Source organism: Phascolarctos cinereus, unplaced genomic scaffold (genome assembly GCF_003287225.1).
Source record: "Phascolarctos cinereus isolate Bilbo 61053 unplaced genomic scaffold, phaCin_HiC Scaffold_5;HRSCAF=322, whole genome shotgun sequence".
In the NCBI taxonomy this organism is placed as follows: Eukaryota; Metazoa; Chordata; class Mammalia; order Diprotodontia; family Phascolarctidae; genus Phascolarctos; species Phascolarctos cinereus.
Genome location: NW_027555958.1, coordinates 301,503,500 through 301,521,425, shown reverse-complemented (window position 1 = coordinate 301,521,425; position 17,926 = coordinate 301,503,500). Strand labels below are relative to the sequence as shown.

The window sequence follows — 17,926 nt, the reverse complement described above, 5'->3', positions numbered from 1 at the left end:
CAATTTGGAGTTTTCTTGGCAAAGATACCAGAGTGGTTTGTCGTTTCCTTCTCCAGATTGGATTGATGAGGATTCAGATGAGGATTACAGATGAGAATTAAGTTACTTGCCTAGGGTCATACAGTTAGTAACTGTCTGCGGCTGGATTTAAATTCAGCCTTTATTCAATAAGTAAAGATTAGTCTTTCTGACTCCAGGTCCATCTACTGTACCCCCTGGCTTCCCAAGGAAAGCAGAGGTCTGGGTAAAATCAGGTGAGCAAGCTCCTTAAATGAGGTCAACCACATTGAGAGGCATCTTTTCAATGGAGGCATTCTAGAAGGGCTCATTATTTGGGAGGGTCTTCATGTCCTCTTCTGTCACTATATTGATAGCCACACTCTTAAAACCGAAGCACCCCCATGGCCATTTCTCTGAATATAATTCTTCTAGTTGATGGGGATGTCTCATTAATAACTAAAGATACTTGTCACACATCAGGGCCTCTGAACAGTAGGTCAATGGTAGCAAGCATCGAGCTGAAGCTTACCCCATGATTACATCATGTTTCTTTTGGTCAATGTCTCTACACATTGCATAACCAGCAAGATGGACATGAATGCTCTTGGTCAGCCAAGCCACTGATTGAGGAAGAGAATAGCTTGGATAATAGCATTTCATCCACATTAATGTAAAACTGACAAGATCCTTTCAATGTCAGCTCCTCCTTCTTGACTAGACTCCTGATAGCATTTCTCATAAACTTCTGGGTCACTTCCAGCCCATGTAAGGGCATGGTGGCCAACAGGAGAACCACCTGAGTATTGCCCACTGAGTTTCTGGAATATTTCATAGATCTGGTCCTTATAACTACGGTTTAACATTTCATCAGCTTCATCCAGGACTAACATCTTGATATATTTAGGAGATGTTATTGTTTGTCCTTCATTTTTAAAAAATTTTATTAATTTATTTTGATTTATCAACAATCACTTCCATATGCTTTTGAGTTGAAAATTTTTCTCCCCCTTCCTCCCCCCCACCCTCCCCAAGATGGCACATAATCTGATATAGGCTATACACTTACATACCCATTAAACATATTTTTACATTAGTGAAGTTGTAAGTAAAAATTAAAACCAATACGAGGAACCATCAGAAAGATGAAACAAAACTCAACAGAAGGTAAAAATAAATGAGAGCGATTAGACTTCCATAGTTCTTTCTTTGGATGTGGACAGCATTTTCCATCCCGAGCCCTCTGGAGATGTCTTAGATCCTCGTAATGCTGAGAAGGGTTCAGTTTAACAATATTAGTCATTGCATAACGTGGCTGTTATTGTGTACAAAGTCCTCTTGGTTCTGCTCACTTCAGTCAGCATCAGACCATATAAGTCTTTCCAGGTTTGTCTGAAATCAGCCTGTTCATCATTTCTTATAGCACAATAGTATTCCATTACATTCATATACCACAACTTGCTCAGCCATTCCCCAATGGATGGGCATCCTGTCAATTTCCAATTCTTTGCCACCACAAAAAGAGCTGATATGAATATTTTTGTACATGTGGGTCCTTTTCCCATTTGTTTGATCTCTTTGGGATATAGCCCTAGAAGTGCTATTGCTGGATCAAAGGGTATGCACATTTTTGTAGCCCTTTGGGCATAGTTCCAAATTGTTCTCCAAAATGGTTGGATCATTTCACAGCTCCACCCACATCTTTTCCAACATTTATCATTTTCCTGTTTTGTCATGTTGGCCAATCTGATAGGTGTGATGTGGTACCTCAGAGTTGTTTTGATTTGCATTTCTCTAATCAATAACGATTTAGAGCACTTTTTCATATGACTATAAATGGCTTTAATTTCTTCATCTGAGAACTATCTGTTCATATCCTTTGACCATTTGTCAATTGGGGAATGGCTTGTGTTCTTATAAATTTGTCTTAATTCTCTATATATTTTAGAAATGAGGCCTTTATCAGAGAGACTGGTTGCAAAAATTCTTTCCCAATTTTCTACCTTCCTTCTAATCTTAGTTGCATTGGCTTTGTTTGTGCAAAAACTTTTCAATTTAATGTAATCAAAATTATCCATTTTGCTTTTCATAATGTTCTCTATCTCCTGTTTGGTCATGAATTCTTCTGTTCTCCATAGATCTGATAGGTAAACTGTTCCTTGTTCTCCCAGTTTACTTGTGGTGTCAGCCTTTATATCTAAGTCATGAACCCATTTTGACTTTATTTTGGTATATGGTGTGAGATTTGGGTCTATGCCTAGTTTCTGCCATACTCTTTTCCAGTTTTCCCAGCAGTTTTTTTCAAAGAGTGGGTTCTTATCCCAGAAACTGGGGTCTTTGGGTTTATCAAATAATAGATTACTATAGTCATTGACTGCTGTGTCTTGCATATTTAACCTATTCCACTGATCCACCTCCCTTTGTCCTTCATTTTCAAAGAACAATGATGTCACAGGGTTATGTCTTGATTCCTGCGTAAATTGGATTTAATGAAGCAGAGTTACACAAAGTCCTCAGCCTCACTCTCTCTTCCAGAATCATCAAAGTCCAGTGGCAAGACAAAAAGTCAGGATGACTGGCGATGGCCCAGGCTGCAGTGGATGACGTTGGCATCTTCAGTGTCTGACCAAGCTCTAAGCGCTCCACAGTGCCTGCTTCAAGGCCACTGAAACAAATTGTTCTCATCTGCCCATTCCACCAGGGGAAATCTTCACATGCTTGGAATAGACACTCTGCTAATTCACCAACGGGTTTGTGGCCCAACAGTTACCCTCAACTTAGTTTTACTTGTCTGCCAAGATGGTTTACTGGGGTGTGGCCACTGTGCAGGCTACAGCATCTTGGAGCCACAGGTGAGAGTGAAGTGCCAGGTAGACATCACAGGTGAATGAACAGCCTTAAAAGGGCTCAATAAGCTCCTCATACCAGGGTGCTAGTCCTCCTTGAACACCCATACACCCTATTCAGGGGCCACCAAGGTGGCACAGTGGATAGAGCACTGCGCCTGGAGTCAGGAAGACCTGAGTTCAAATCTAGTCTTAGACACTCACTAGCTGTGTGAAGCTAGGCAAATTACTTAACCCTATTTGCCTCTATTTAGGAGATAGGATCACTGGTTAAAGACATGGTCTTGGGGTACCCATAATGATGTGGGGAGCTTCCATCTACAACTTCTGAACTTCTACCTGAACACTTATTTGTTCCTCCAAAGCAAGCATGGCATAAAGTACCCATGGAGTCTCCCCATGCCATCACTCCTGTTTTGGGGTCTTTGTGGACCTTTAAGTCCAGTTCAATGTGTTGCAAAACAGAAATGGCAAAGGTTATCTATCAAGCCTGTCTACAGTGTGGGCTTGAGCAATCACATCATAACCTTTGGTATAAGGAAGCATTGCATGTTGCTAGGTGGCAGGTGGCTTCCCCAAACCATATATACCACAAAGGAGAGATTCTGAAACAGTTCCTATCATATCATCAAAAATATCCACAATCCACAATCCACAAGTTACTCTAGATGGTGCCATCAGGGTCCATCCTATCACAGCCATTGACTTCCCAACGTGATACTGGGAACTAGGGTCTCTCCATTCACTTCTCAAACCCTTATAAGCTGGCTTCTGTTCACTCCAATAGGACTGAAACTGCTCTTTCCAAGGTTACCAACAATGTCTTAATGGCTTAATCCAATTTTTTATTATTTATTATTATTATTATTACATATTATTTATTTATTTATTATTTCTTTGTTCTCATTCTATTTGCCCTCTCTTCAGGTTTTGACACATCCCTCCTCTCTCATTCTCTAGATTTTGCTCCTCTACTCAATAAACTTCATGGTTTCCTTTTACCTAACATCAAATAGAAACTCTTCAGCTTGGCCTTCAAAGCTCTTTACTTCCTTATCTCACCTTTCTAATAGTCTTACCTATTACTTTTCTCAACTCTTTCTACCCGAATTCCCCAGGCTATGTAGGCCTACTTGCAGTTTCTACACAGAACCACTTCCTGTACTGGTGGCTGGTGACTGCAATTAGCTGGCCTTAGTTTGCTGACCGTCATCCTAAAGGAATGCCCATTATAATATACCTGACAAGATGTCATTCAGCTTCTGCTTAGAGAGCCACCTCCTCGTGCAGACAGCTCCAGTTTTAGGAAGCTTTTCCTTACATCAAGCCTAAATATGCCCCTTTGCAATTTCTACCAATTGCTCTGGGTTCTGCCCTCTGGGACCAAATGGAAGATGTGAAGGAAATGCATTCCAGACTGGCAGGCCAGGGAGCACAAAGGGACAGAGATGAGAGCTGGATCATTGTGTGCAATTTTTTTATTTAAAAATGTAAAAACTATTAATTCACAGCTATACAGAAACAGGTCATAGGCAGAATTTGGCCTGCAAGGAGTAGTATGCTGATCCCTGCTTTAGGGTATAGGTTGGATTATTAGTTGGCTGCTTAGATCCCCTTCCATGCCTAACTTGTGAGTAGGATAGGGATCTCTCTCTCTGTCTCTCTCTCTCTCTTCCCTTCTCTCTCTCCCTCCCTCCCTTCCCTCCCCTCCCCTTCTCTCTTTCTCTCTCCCCCTCTCTTTCTCCTACATCTGGTCCCCATCTCTCACATCCTCCCTTCCCTTTTTCCAGGAAAACAGAAAGGAAAAAATAAAGCTGTTTAAACAGCCCCAGATTTGGAAAAGGGAGGGAACAGAAGAGAAATAATAACACCAGATCTCATTTTAAACCAAGACCCCCCTCTTTTTCTGTCTCTCCTCTCTCCCACAGACATCCCTCTAAGCCTGTGGTATTAAACTCTAATTAAAACAGGGGCACTGCCATTCATAAAGATCCCTATGGGCCACATATGGACAGCTAAGTGGTGCAGTGGTTAGAGGTTCAGGCTTGGAGTCAGGAAGACCTGAATTCAATTCCAGCCTCAGACACTTACTACCTGTGTGACCTTGGGCAAATCATTTATCCTGTTTGCCTCAGTTTCCTCATCTGTAAAATGAGTTGGAGAAGGAAATGGCAAACCACTCCGTATCTTTGTCAAGAAAACCCCATGGGGGTCACCTCAGACACAACTGGACAACAACAACAAATAGGCCATATATTGATTTAGAAAACCACATATTAGTATTATCTATGTTCTGTTGTATTTTTATTTATTTTGTTAAATATTTCCCAGTTACATTTTAATCTAGTCCTGCCGTACAAGGAGAGTTGTTGGCCACAGGGGCATATGTTTGACAGCTCTTCTCTAAACTATCCCTCTCTCCTTGAAATCTCTGGTTCAGAGTAATATTATCAGTCAACAAGCATTTATTAAAACACCTATGGCGGCAGCTAGGTGGCACAGTGGATAAAGCACCAGACCTGTATTCAGGAGGACCTGAATTCAAATCCGGCCTCAGACACATAACACTTACTAGCTGTGTGACCCTGGGCAAGTCACTTAACCCCATTGCCTAAAAAAAAAAAAAAAGATAATAGAACACCTATGTGCCAAGCACTGCACAAGATACTTGGAATACAAAGACAAATGTGAAGGAATCTATGCCCTCAGGGAATTTTCATTCTGTCTGGAAAAACATGTACTCATTACATAAACATAAAATATATGAAAAGTAAGTACACTGGGGAGTGGAGGGGAGACAGGACTGCAAGGGACACCAGCAGTTGATCAGATCAGAAAAGACCCAATGGAGAAAATGGGGCTTGAGCTAAGTTTTGGAAGACACTAGGGATGAGATGCTAATGAAGCATTCATCTCTTCTTCATCAAAAAGGTAGGGGATTTGGGCACAAAATGTTGCATACACTCTTGCAGATACAACTTAACTGGTTTTCTTGGTTATTAAGGAGGGTCTAATTGTGTGTGTGTGTGTGTGTGTGTGTGTGTGTGTGTGTGTGTGTGTGTGTTAGCAGGAAGACTTACATCCTGAAATGACTATGATTTTTTTTAAAAGGAATCAATAAAACTTTTGTAAAAGTTTGTTAAGGAAGATACATAATCCTTTCTCCTCTCTGAGGCGCTGGGAAGGGATTTTTAGCCCTTCTCCTTTATCCACCTGCTACCCTATTCCCCCAACTTAACCTGCTATTTCTTCAAGCCCAAATCCCATTGTAAACTGTTTCAAGTGAAACAATTAAAGACTTTAGCACCAATGGTTCCCAACATTTTATTCAACTATAAGAAGAAAAAAAAAACCAGCTCAGAGTAGCTCCCTTCTCACCCCAGCAAAGAGAAGACTTTCTGATAACTTTCTACTGACACAACCCAAGAGATTCATTGTTTCCCTTCAAATATTATGGTCTTGGAATTTCAGGGTTTTAAAATTTTTACTTTTGTAACACCAGTTTCAATAGCATCTCCTACAGAGACTATGGATACTGTTACTTAAAGAGGGACTGGAATTTTTCCACATCACAACCAAACTGTCATTTTGAAGTCTCTTTTAACTGTTGTAATTGTTGGAGAAAGACTGAGGACAGAGATAAAGGACTAAGAGAACTTCTTTCCTGAGAGACTGAGTGGTTTAACTATCAAAGAGGGATGGAATTTAACTCTTTTGTCAAGAAACATTAGGAAGAAAGTTCTTGAGAAAAGACTTCAGCTGCCATCCTGAGAGAACTAAATGACAGGTCTTGTTTTCAGAGTGATGGTTAGAGGTGACTGCTGCTGTGATCTTTCTTACAGATGATACATTGTAAATAATAATCTATGTCTTTATTTTATTGTTTATTTTATCGTTAATAAGTTGCATAGCCAGTAACTTTCATGTTTATTTAAGCCTATGAGATTAGGGGATGGGTAAGAAAGAGGAGGGGGGAAAAAGGGGAGAGACAGAGACAGAGACAGAGACAGAGACAGAGACAGAGACAGAGAGACAGAGAGAGACAGAGAGACAGAGAGAGAGAGAGAGAGACAGAGAGAGAGACAGAGAGACAGAGAGACAGAGAGAGAGAGACAGAGAGAGAGAGAGACAGAGAGAGAGAGAGAGAAAGGAAAGCTTGTGGGAAAAGACATTTTTCTGGTTTATTTAATAAGTAATATATAAGAAGGGCAGCAAGGTGGCGCAGAGGGTAGAGCACGGGGCTTGGAATCAGGAAGACTCATCTTTATGAGTTCAAATCTGGCCTCACACACTTACTGGCTGTGTGACTCTGGACAAGTCACTTAATCCTGTTTGCCTCAGTTGCCTCATCTGTAAAATGAGCTGGAGAAGGAAATGGCAAACCACTCCAGTACCTTTGCCAAGAAAACCTCAAAATGGGGTCACCAAGAGTTGGACATGACCGAAACAATTCAACAACAATAATATATAAGAAACTAAAAGGGAAACTAAGAACTAATTAATTAATGAGAGATGTTTCCTTTTGGTAATTTATGAGGGAATATCAGAACATATCCTTTGATTGCATTTGAATCTGAGATGAGAAATAATAAGAGATTAAATCAGTAGCACTGAGAAAGTAGGGATCAATATATGTAGGCTAAAACTTATAAACTGGGGTAGCCAACTCTGAACCCTGCTAGTGTAGATCATTCATGTAACATACTTTCCTTTGATCATTTGGTGTTAAAAAAAAAAGGCTATTTTAATTCAGAGTGAGGAAATCTTAATGGTACATAGTATAGACATGTAGCAGTTTGCAGGCACACATTTAAACCAGTTTAGGCTGATTTAATTTCTCATGTTAAGGTTGATGTTGAACAATTCTAAATACCAGCAGTGAGTGAATAACTATGAGCTCTCTAACTCCTAACACAGCGACAGCTAACCAACCAAGTGTCTCTCTAAATCCAAACAACAGCACAAGTAGGAAGTTGCTCCCCTCCTCCTGGGGCAAGGCTACTCTTTCAGGAAGCTGCCTCTTTAAGGTACACTCTGGCAAAAAGGAAAAAAAAAAAAGCAAAAATCCCCAGATCCCCACCTCCCATGGCATGGGCTTTCCTCAGCTCCCCATTTGGATTTTTAAATGATTGTATTGCTGGATAATAAAATAAAATACAGAGAAAAAAGGCCAGAAAGAATCAAAGATGAGCAGGACAATTTTAAAGACTACACGTTAGGGGCAAGCTAGGTTGCACAGTGGATAGAGCTCTGGCCTTGGAGTTATGAGGACCTGAATTCAAATCCGGCCTCAGACACTTGACCTTTACTAGCTAGCTGTGAGACCCTGGGCAAGTCACTTAACCCTGATTGCCTCACCAAAAAGCAAGAAAAAAAAAAGACTACGCATTAAACATATTATCTATGTAGCACTTATAAGCTCTGGGCTCACTCTCCCAACACACACTTCATCTAGTAGGCTATCAGAGCAAGACTCCCACCCCCTCCTTCAAGCTCTAGAAGTAACTCTGAAGGTTTAGAGATTCCTTGTTCAAAATCCCTCATCTAGTGTGTTCTCACCAATTAACATCACTCCAACATCATATAATCAATGGACCAATTGATTTCTTCCCAATATTAATTAACCAATTAACATTGATTAGCTTTTACAAAGCTATATTTACTGAGAAAATATCACAAGACCCACAGTACAAAAGCATCCCAGACAGAAAGCACACTCTTCTGCTACCTTGGTGCCTGAGGACTCAAAACGAAACTCTTGACCATATTCCCTCCACCAAGTCAATTTCTAAGTGGCATAGCCAAGAGTTGAGGCACTCCCTTGCTTTCAGGACAAGGTGATTTGGCTGCAGGACCTCAGTTCAAATCCAGCCTCAGACACATGACACCTACTAGCTGTGTGACCCTGGGCAAGTCACTTAACTCCATTGCCTAGCCAGAAAAAAAAAAAGGCTCTAGGGAGAAAAATATTTCGTCTATTTGTGTCTATTATATGCACATTCAGTTCTGGGCAGCCAATTTAAAAGCTTTCCATGGCCATGCAGTAGAATCAAAAGGAAACAAACTACCTGTGCGTGCTCTAAAACAGAGGAGTAAGGACCCTTCCATCTCTCACATTCAGAAGCAGGCCCACCAAGCCTCTGTGCAAGCTGATATCATACAGAGCACATGCTGTAAGAAATGGGCCCTTATTAGCTAATCTCCATTATACATATTTTAGGAAAAAAGCAAGCTGTGTGTAATGGAGATTCATGATTTCATGTACAATCCTCTTTTTTTGTTGTTCTATTACATATATGGAAATGTCCATTGTGTGTGGTGTTAAGTTCAGTATTTTTTTTAATTTCTTTAAAAAAAACCCTCTCACTCTACTATTCTATATCTATAGTGTTCCCCTGACCTACCAATGTGATAAAGCTCTTAAAAAAGATATAATGTTGTTCTGCATAACCTTTTCTTGATGAAGCCACGGTGTTCTAGGTCTAAGTCATTGGCTCTTTCTCTAAATGCTCACAGAACATCTAGTAACATGGCCAGGACTACAGGTCAACTTCCCCAGCTTATAAGTTACAGATTCTACTCTTTTCCTTTTGTTGAAAATGAAGACATCTGTTCTTCTTTAGTCCTGCAGCAGCTCACCCTGTTGTTCACAATGCTTCAGCAATCATCAATAATCTCAGTAATAACTGCCAGGGGTTGTTTTGTTTTGTTTTAGGACTATAGCATATAGTTTGACTTCACCTGGTAACTTAGGATAGCTAAGAGCTCTTTTGATATCTCCTCATTCATCTTCTGTTTCAGCCATAACTAATCATTTTTTCCTATCTTTCCTACTCCAAAGACCATTGACTTTGAAAGAAAAAACAAGCAAAATAAGAGATAAGCAGTTCTATTTTATCTCCATCATTTATATATTGTCATATCACCCACCACAATTAGCAGTCCAATGCCCTCTTTTGCCCTTCCTCTTACATCATATATGGTTTTTAAAAGCCAATTTTTAAACTGTAGACAATATAAAATACTTGGGAGTTTACATGACAAGACAAACCCAGGAATTATATGAACACAATTACAAAGCATTTTTCATACAAATGAAGTCAGATCTAAACAATTGGAGAGATATCAGCTGTGTGTGGGTAGGCCAAGCCAATATAATAAAACAACAATTCTACCTAAATTAATTCACTTATTCAGTCCTATGCCAAACTACCAAAAAAAGTCATTTTATACAGCTAGAAAAAATAATTTAAAATTCACCTGGAAGAACAAAAGGTCAAAAATATCAAGGGAATCAATGAAAAAATAAATATGAAGGAAGGCAGCCTAGCCATACCAGATCTCAAACTATATTACAAAGCAGTAATCATCAAAACAATCTACTATTGGGCTAAGAAATAGTGGTGGATCAGTGAAATAGATTAGGTACACAATACATGGTAGGAAATGACCATAGTAATCTAGTGTTTGATCAATGCAAAGATCAAAGCTTTGGGGACAATATATCATTATTTGACAAAAATTTCTGGGGAAATTGGACAGCAATTTAGCCAAAACTAGGTATAGATCAACATCTCATACCATACATCAAGATAAGATCAAAATAGGTACATGATTTAAACATAAAGGGTGATATCATAAGCAAATTAGGGAGCATGGAATATTTTATCTTCAGATCTGTGGATAAAAGAGGAATTTATGACCAGACAACAGATAGAGAGCATTATGAGATGTAAAACTGGTGATTTTGATTACATACATTACAGTAAAAACTAAACTAATGCTGCTGAGATTAGACGAAAAGCAGAAAACTGGGGTGGGGGGGATTTTATAGCAAGTCCCTCCGATAAAGGCCTCATTTCTAAAATATATAGAGAACTGAATCAAACTTGTAAGAATATGTCATTCCCAATTGATAAATGGTCAAAGGATATGAACAGGCAGTTTTCAGATGAAGAAATTAAAGCCATCTACAGTCATATGAAAAATGCTCTAAATCACTACTGATTAGAGAAATGCAAATCAAAATAACTCTGAGGTACCACATCACACCTATCAGATTGGCCAACATGATAAAACAGGAAAATGATAAATGTTGGAGATGATGTGAAAAAATTGGGACACTAATGCACCGTTGGTAGAGTCGTGAACTAATTCTGGAGAGCAATTTAGAACTACGCACAAAGGATTATAAAATTGTGCATACCCTTGACTCAGCAGTAGCACTACTACTAGGTCTGTGTCCCAAAGAGATTCAAAATAAAAAATTTAAAAAGGAACAGGATCTATGTAAAAAAAAAAAGATTTATAGCGACTCTTTTAGTGGTGGCAAAGATTGGAAATTGAGGGGATGCCCATCAATTGGGGAATGGCTGAACAAGTTGATTGTGATATATGACTGTGATGGAATACTAGTGTGCTATAAGAAATGATGAGCAGAATATCATAAAATAATAAAATATTATTAAATATATATAAATATATAATAAAAATGACAATTCTACCTAAATTAATTTACTTATGCAGTGCCATTCCAATCAAACTACCAAAAATTATTTTATAGAGCTAGAAAAAATAACAAAATTCATCTGGAAGAACAAAAGGTCTGGAATATCAAGGGAATTAATGAAAAGAAATGCAAGGAAATGTGGCCTACCCATACCAGATCTTAAATTGTATTATAAATCAGCAATCTACAAAACTACTCGGTACTGGCTGAGAAATAGAATGCTAGATCAGTGGAATAGGTTAGGCACACAAGACACAATAGTCAATGACTATGGTAATCTACTGTGTGAAAAACCCAAAGACTCCAGTTTCTGGGATAAGAACTCACTATTTGACCAAAAAAAAAACTGCTGGGAAAATTGGAAAATAGTATGGCAGAAACTAGGCATAGACCAATATCTTATACTGTATACCAAAATAAAGTCAAAATGGGTTCATGATTTACATATAAAGGCTGATACTATAAGTAAACTGGGAGAGCAAGGAATAGTTTACCTGTCAGATTTATGGAGAATGGAAGAATTTATGACCAAACGAGATAGGAAACATTATGAAATGCAAAATGGATAATTTTGATTACATTAAATTGAAAGTTTTTGCACAAAGTCAATGCAACCAAGATTAGGAGGGAAGCAAAACACTGGGAAAGAATTTTTACAGCCAGTATCTCTGATAAAGGCCTCATTTCTAAAATATATGGACAACTGAGTCAAATTTATAAGAATATAAGTCATTTCCCAATTGATAAATGGTCAAAGGATATAAGCAGGCAGTTTTCAGATGAAGAAATTAAAGCCATCTATAGTCATTTGAAAAAATGTTCTAAATCACTACCACATCACACCTGTCAGATTGGCTAACATGACAAAACAGGAAAATGATAAATGCTGGAGAAGATGTGGGAAAATTGGAACACTAATACATTGTTGGTGGAGTTGTGAAATGATCCAGGAATACGATATGAGTTAAAGGAACTTTAGGCCCATAGCTCAGTAAAAAAAAAAAAAAATTGTTTGAGAGTGCCCAAGAGACAAAAGAGGGCTGGAGGGGGAGGGAAGAGGAATAATTAAAAAGAAAGGCCAAAATGCCTAAGGTTTTCTTGAGCTAGCTGTCTAGGTGCCTCTGGTTGGAGTGTGGTGGTGGGTGAGGAGGGGGTCGTATATCACAAAAATAGTTGAAATAGCCCCAAGGACTATACAAATCCGCCATACAAGAAGAGGCCACATAGAATATGAAAACCAGCAGATGGCAGCACATCAGAAAAGACAAATAGGCAGAAAGCTCCACACTAGGGGAGATGATTCAGAGATTGCAACCAGGGGTGTGCTGGAGCCAGCAGGAACCGGCTTGCAAGAGCCTGTTGTGAAATTTTCAGTGTGGATATCTACACTTCAGAAACTGCAAATGCCACAAACCCTACAAATCAAGCTTGATTAATTGCTTTTTTGATTGTCTAGACTTAAGAAAATTGATGGCAAAGATATTAATAATGCAGATTGAACTTGAAAGTGTGTTCTGTGGGTCAACTAGGTGGTGCAGTGGATAGAGCACCAGCCCTGGAGTCAGGAGGAACTGAGTGCAAATCTGACCTCAGACACATAACACATACTGGCTGTGTGACCCTGGGCAAGTCACTTAACTCCAGTTACCTTGCCCTCCCCACCCCCCCAAAAAAAGTGTGTCCTGAATACAATTTTTTTAAAATTTTAGGAAAAACAGTAATTAAACATTTACCAACACACCACTGTGACGTTGGGGCCCTATAAAGGAGCACAGTGTTTATTATTTGTCCTTCGTTCTTGAAGAGGACCCATGACATCAGGAGAGTGATGTCTTGACTTACAAGTGAATTGGATTTAAGTGAGGCAGAGCTGTGCAAAGTCATTAGCCCTGCTCTCTCCTCCAGGGACATCTGAGTTCAGCAGCAAGACCTGGGTCAGGACAACCGGAGATGAGCTGCAGAGGAGCGAGGTGTAGCTTCAAAGACTGAAGTTTCCATTAAGGATGCCACTTTGAGAACATGAGCTGTTCTGACTGAATGTTTGTGCTGGCCATATGAATTCTCTAGTGGGCATCCCTTCCATTCATGTTTCCCGGGTATGTGTTTTCTCTGAGAGAAAAGATATCCCCGTGTGTGTGGAGATACTTTCCTTTGCCCTCTATTTTGCTATGCTATTTAATTAAATGTCTTTTGCTTTGAACTATGCACTGGGCTTGGAATCAGGAAGATTCATGAGTTCAGATCTGGCCTCAGATGCTTACTAGCTGTGTGACCCTGGGCAAGTCACTTAACCCTGTTTGCCTCAGTTTCCTCATCTGTAAAATGAGCTGGAGAAGGAAATGGCAAACCACTCCAATATCTTTGCCAAGAAAACACCAAAATGGGGTCACCAAGAGTCAGACAAGACTGAAACGACTGAAAAACAAAGGCTATTACTGAAGGCTTTATATTTCAAGAAGATGAAAAGGTCCTTGCATTGGCTGCAAAATCAGCAAAGCTGACGACTTAGTGGGTAATTAAAAGACAGTGACCCCCAAGCTCAGTTCTCTCTTCCTTTCTGCTTCAGATTGTTTTAGGACTGTTTCAAGATACTTTCTATGAAGAGAGTGGGAGGAAAAGCAACTTGTCCTTTCTGTCTCCATCCCTGACCTTCATGCATCCGTGCATGTCCTGCCTAAGTGAACCTGGATCTAGGTTTTATCTGTATCGTTTGTGATTGTTCTTTACTGACCTTAGGTGGATAGGTATATATCCTCAAGTAGAGGTGTCTACAGTTGGAGGTGACTGTGAATTTGAGAGATCTGGAAAAAGTCATCAGCAACCACTCCATCACTCTTAGAAAAAACAGACATCAGCAAGAGGAATGGCCTACTCTTGGCTATTATACCTGAAGACACATACAAAGGGTTATTAGTACAGAACGGAAGAGAATTGTAAAATGTTCAATCAACAATCTTACAAACAGCTTTATGTTTCAACAAGGTCTAAGTATCAGTCTCCCAGCAGATTGTTAACAATAGTTAATTTACTGAATCCTGTTTTAAACTGTTGATGTGCATTATCAGTATTTATGTTTAGCATTTCTTTTGCATGTAGGAAATAAATATCTGTCTCATCAGGGACATGTTGCATACTGTGTATCTTTCTACTCCCTCTTTTTGAGGAAATCTTGGATGTGATCCATTACCTAAGCAGAGGCAAATCACCTCACAGCTGCAATGTCTGGGAGTTAAAGAGCCGAAAAGTTTAAGTATTTGGAAGTCTAACATCTCTCATTAGAGGCCAGGCTGCCCCAGAACTGAACCTCATCCAAACCTTACATGCTTGGGTCCAGACAGAAAGGCCCCTTAGTGAAAAAGGGAATAATACTGCACCCTAGCTCCTGTGGGCTAAGAGCAGTTCCTTACTGTTAAAGAGGTAGTCTCAATTATCTAACTTAGATCTACTAGTAAATCACTTTTCTTACTTCACTACATGGTCTAGCTTAATGATAAACTCCGAAGACCACCTAATTGCAGTTTTTCCTCACGCTAAGAGACTGGGCTAGAAACTCAAAATACTCAAATGAATCTACGACCTCATCAATTTCTATATTCCATGACCTCATCAATTTTGATATTCCATGACCTCATCAAGTTCGATATTTCTTCTAATAATGCTGATCACAACCCAAAACACCTACTCATCCTGGATGACTCTTACCCATATCCTCCCATGAGTCTGTCAAAGGGAGTTAATCCAATTTGCTAAGGGCCTTCCTCAATTTCATTTAACAGCTCTCAGAGAATGATTCCAGAGGACTGATGATAAATCACCTCCTGACAGAGGTGATGGACTAGGGGTACAAAATGAATCATACTTTTTTGGGACATGGCCAATGCAGGAATCTATGTGGCTCAATTGAGCATATTTGTTAAAAGGGTTTTGTTTTCCTTTTTTTTTCCTGGGGATGTGGGGAGGGAGACAAAATAGATTTTTGTTAATTAAAATCACAAAATTAAATGAATGTTTTTTCAATCTCTAGGATAACAGTGGAACATACAAGCTGTTTGGCAAGGAAAAGACTTAGAGGAAACATGGGAACAAGATCACAGATTTCAAGTATGTGCAAAGTTGTCATGGAGAAGAAGGATTAGGTTTGCTTGGCTCAGCCCAAGAGTAGAACTACTTGGGTTCTTCTGGAAGCTGGAAAGAAGCAAATTTAGGCTTAATTTAAGGAGAACATGCTAACAATAGGAGCTATCCCAAAGTGGAATTAGTTAGCCTAGGAAGGACTGAGTTCCCCTCCATGGAAAGTCCTCAAGTGAAGGCCGGATGACCGCTTGTTGGGTATGTTGTAAAAGAGATTCAAGGTCAGGTGGACTAGACCAGAGGTGGGGAATCTGTGGCCTTGAAGGGCCACACGTGGCCCTATGGGTCCTCAAGTGCAGCCCTTTGACTGAATCCAAACTTCACAGAACAAATCCCAAGGATTTGGATTCAGCTTGGATTCAGTCAAAGGGCCACACTTGAGGACCTAGAGGGACACATATGGCCTTGAGACTTCAGTTCTGAGATTATGTGATGCTAAAATTCTTTGTTTTTATGCTTTAGGGTTGGATTTCTGTGTCCAGGGCAACCTTCCCTAACACGGACCTGAGCACCAGAACCACAAAATCATTTCCAGTATTTGGATGGACTTCACCTTTCCCAGCTCCTCCTTCCAAGAACTCAACTTTTTGTGAACTTAAAATGAAGTCTTTGCCCAGATAGATACCATTATTAGTAAATTCTAGAAAATACCTGCCTTCCAGTCCCCAAAGTCAGACCATTCCATTAAAAGTCAAGCCAAATCAACAAGTATGTATTAAGTGCCTACTATGTGCCAGTCACTAAGTAGAAGTGCTTAAAATCAAAGTGGGGTCTAGCCCAGTGACGTTATAAAGACATTAAAACCATAACCAAATCTTATCCATCCTTTAAATATGGTGGGATGCTTGTAATGGAAAGAGCAGTAGATTTAGAATTAGTAGTTGGAAGTTCAAGTTCAGCTCTGGCACTTACCTTGAGTCTCTCTGGGCCTCTGTTTCCCCATCCGTAAAATGAGGGAGTTGAACAACTCCACGGTCCTTTCTGACTCTAAATCCTATGATTCCATAATCTTCAATTCCTTCTTCCCTCCAAAGTTTTCCCTGGACCCTTGGGTCCATAGTTATCTCTACAATTCTGATTCCCCATATCACCATCCAGGGCTTCCCCCTTATCTAACAAAACCCATTCTAATTCTACCTCCCATTCCTCTGCCTTTAAGGTTTACCAAGTACAACCAAGTACCACAACAACCCTGGGAGGTAGGTAGCCCCAGTCATTCATTTACAGTGTTTCATCAGTCAGGTCACTTCTTCCCTCAGGGTTCTCTTTTCCTACATCTATGCTATGGAGAGAACAATGGATAGAACAGTTGATAACGGAACAAATTACATAATTAATAATAATAATAATAGCCAGCATTTATGTAGCACTTTAAGGTTTGAAAAGCATTTTACAAATATCATCTCATTTTATTCTCATAATAACCCTGCTGTTGTTACACCCATTTTACAGATGAGGAAACTGAGGCAAACTGAGATTATGTGACTTTCTCAGATTTGAATTCAAGTCGTCCTGACTCCAGGCCCAGCACTTTAGCCACTGCAGTGCCTAGCTGCCTAAAGGATAAACTGGAACAGTGTGTGTAAAGGAGTTTGGGGGAAGAAATAAAGCTGAATACAAGTATAAGCTATCAATATTAATGTTTCAATAGTTCCTTAATCTCATTCTTCTAGGTATGCCTCCAGCAGTGCACACAACTCATCCATGCTTCTTTACCCTGTGCAACTTTTTTTTTTCCTGGCAATTGGGGTTAAGTGACTTGCCCAGGGTCACACAGCTAGTAAGTGTCAAGTGCCTGGTCTGAGACCGGATTTGAACTCAGGTCCTCTAGACTCCAGGGCCAGCACTCCATCCACTGTACCACCTAGCTGCCCCTAACTTGTGCCCCTAACCCTTTTGTCCATGTATCCCCATCAATCCTCTCCATAGGAGTACACCCAAGGCCCTAAGAGCCTTCCCCTTGGTAAATCTTGTAATATGCTATAGGTACCATGGTATAGGTACCAAAGCTATAATTTGGTACATGGGCTGGGCCACCTTCTTTTCCAATCATGTATTTAATGAATGACAATCTTTTATGTCACTTCTTGCATGCAGCTCACTGGTAATATGGTGAGAGCTCATCTGTACCCATCATCCATCTCTTAATTGTCCTTTGGATCACCCACAATTTTGATTCTTTAAAGAACATAGCATCCCATAATTTGTATGGAATAATATTATTTAATATAATAATATTATTTCACTAGAGTGTCACTATGACATGGGAATGACCCTAGATTCTTAAAGGTATGGGCCTGCAGGTCCTACCAAGTTGAAAAGTTCAGTCATTCAGTTAATAAGCATTTATTAAGCACTCACTATATGTCAGGCATTGTGCATATTCTGGGGATACAAAGATAGGCAAAGTCCCTGCCTTTGAGGAGCTCACAATCTAACGGGA

At 39.7% G+C, this 17,926-nt stretch overlaps 1 long non-coding RNA gene and 1 pseudogene across 1 annotated transcript; one reads left to right on the top strand and one right to left on the bottom strand.

Annotated features, from left to right (window-relative positions):
* Positions 1-267: 267 nt before the first annotated feature.
* Positions 268-3,161, bottom strand: LOC110215804 (eukaryotic initiation factor 4A-I pseudogene; annotated as a pseudogene).
* A 3,285-nt stretch (positions 3,162-6,446) lies between these two features.
* Positions 6,447-17,075, top strand: LOC110215867 (uncharacterized). Its single transcript, XR_002326633.2, has 4 exons — positions 6,447-6,695; positions 15,377-15,453; positions 15,946-16,191; positions 16,936-17,075. It is a non-coding gene; the product is annotated as an uncharacterized LOC110215867 (long non-coding RNA).
* Positions 17,076-17,926: the final 851 nt, after the last annotated feature.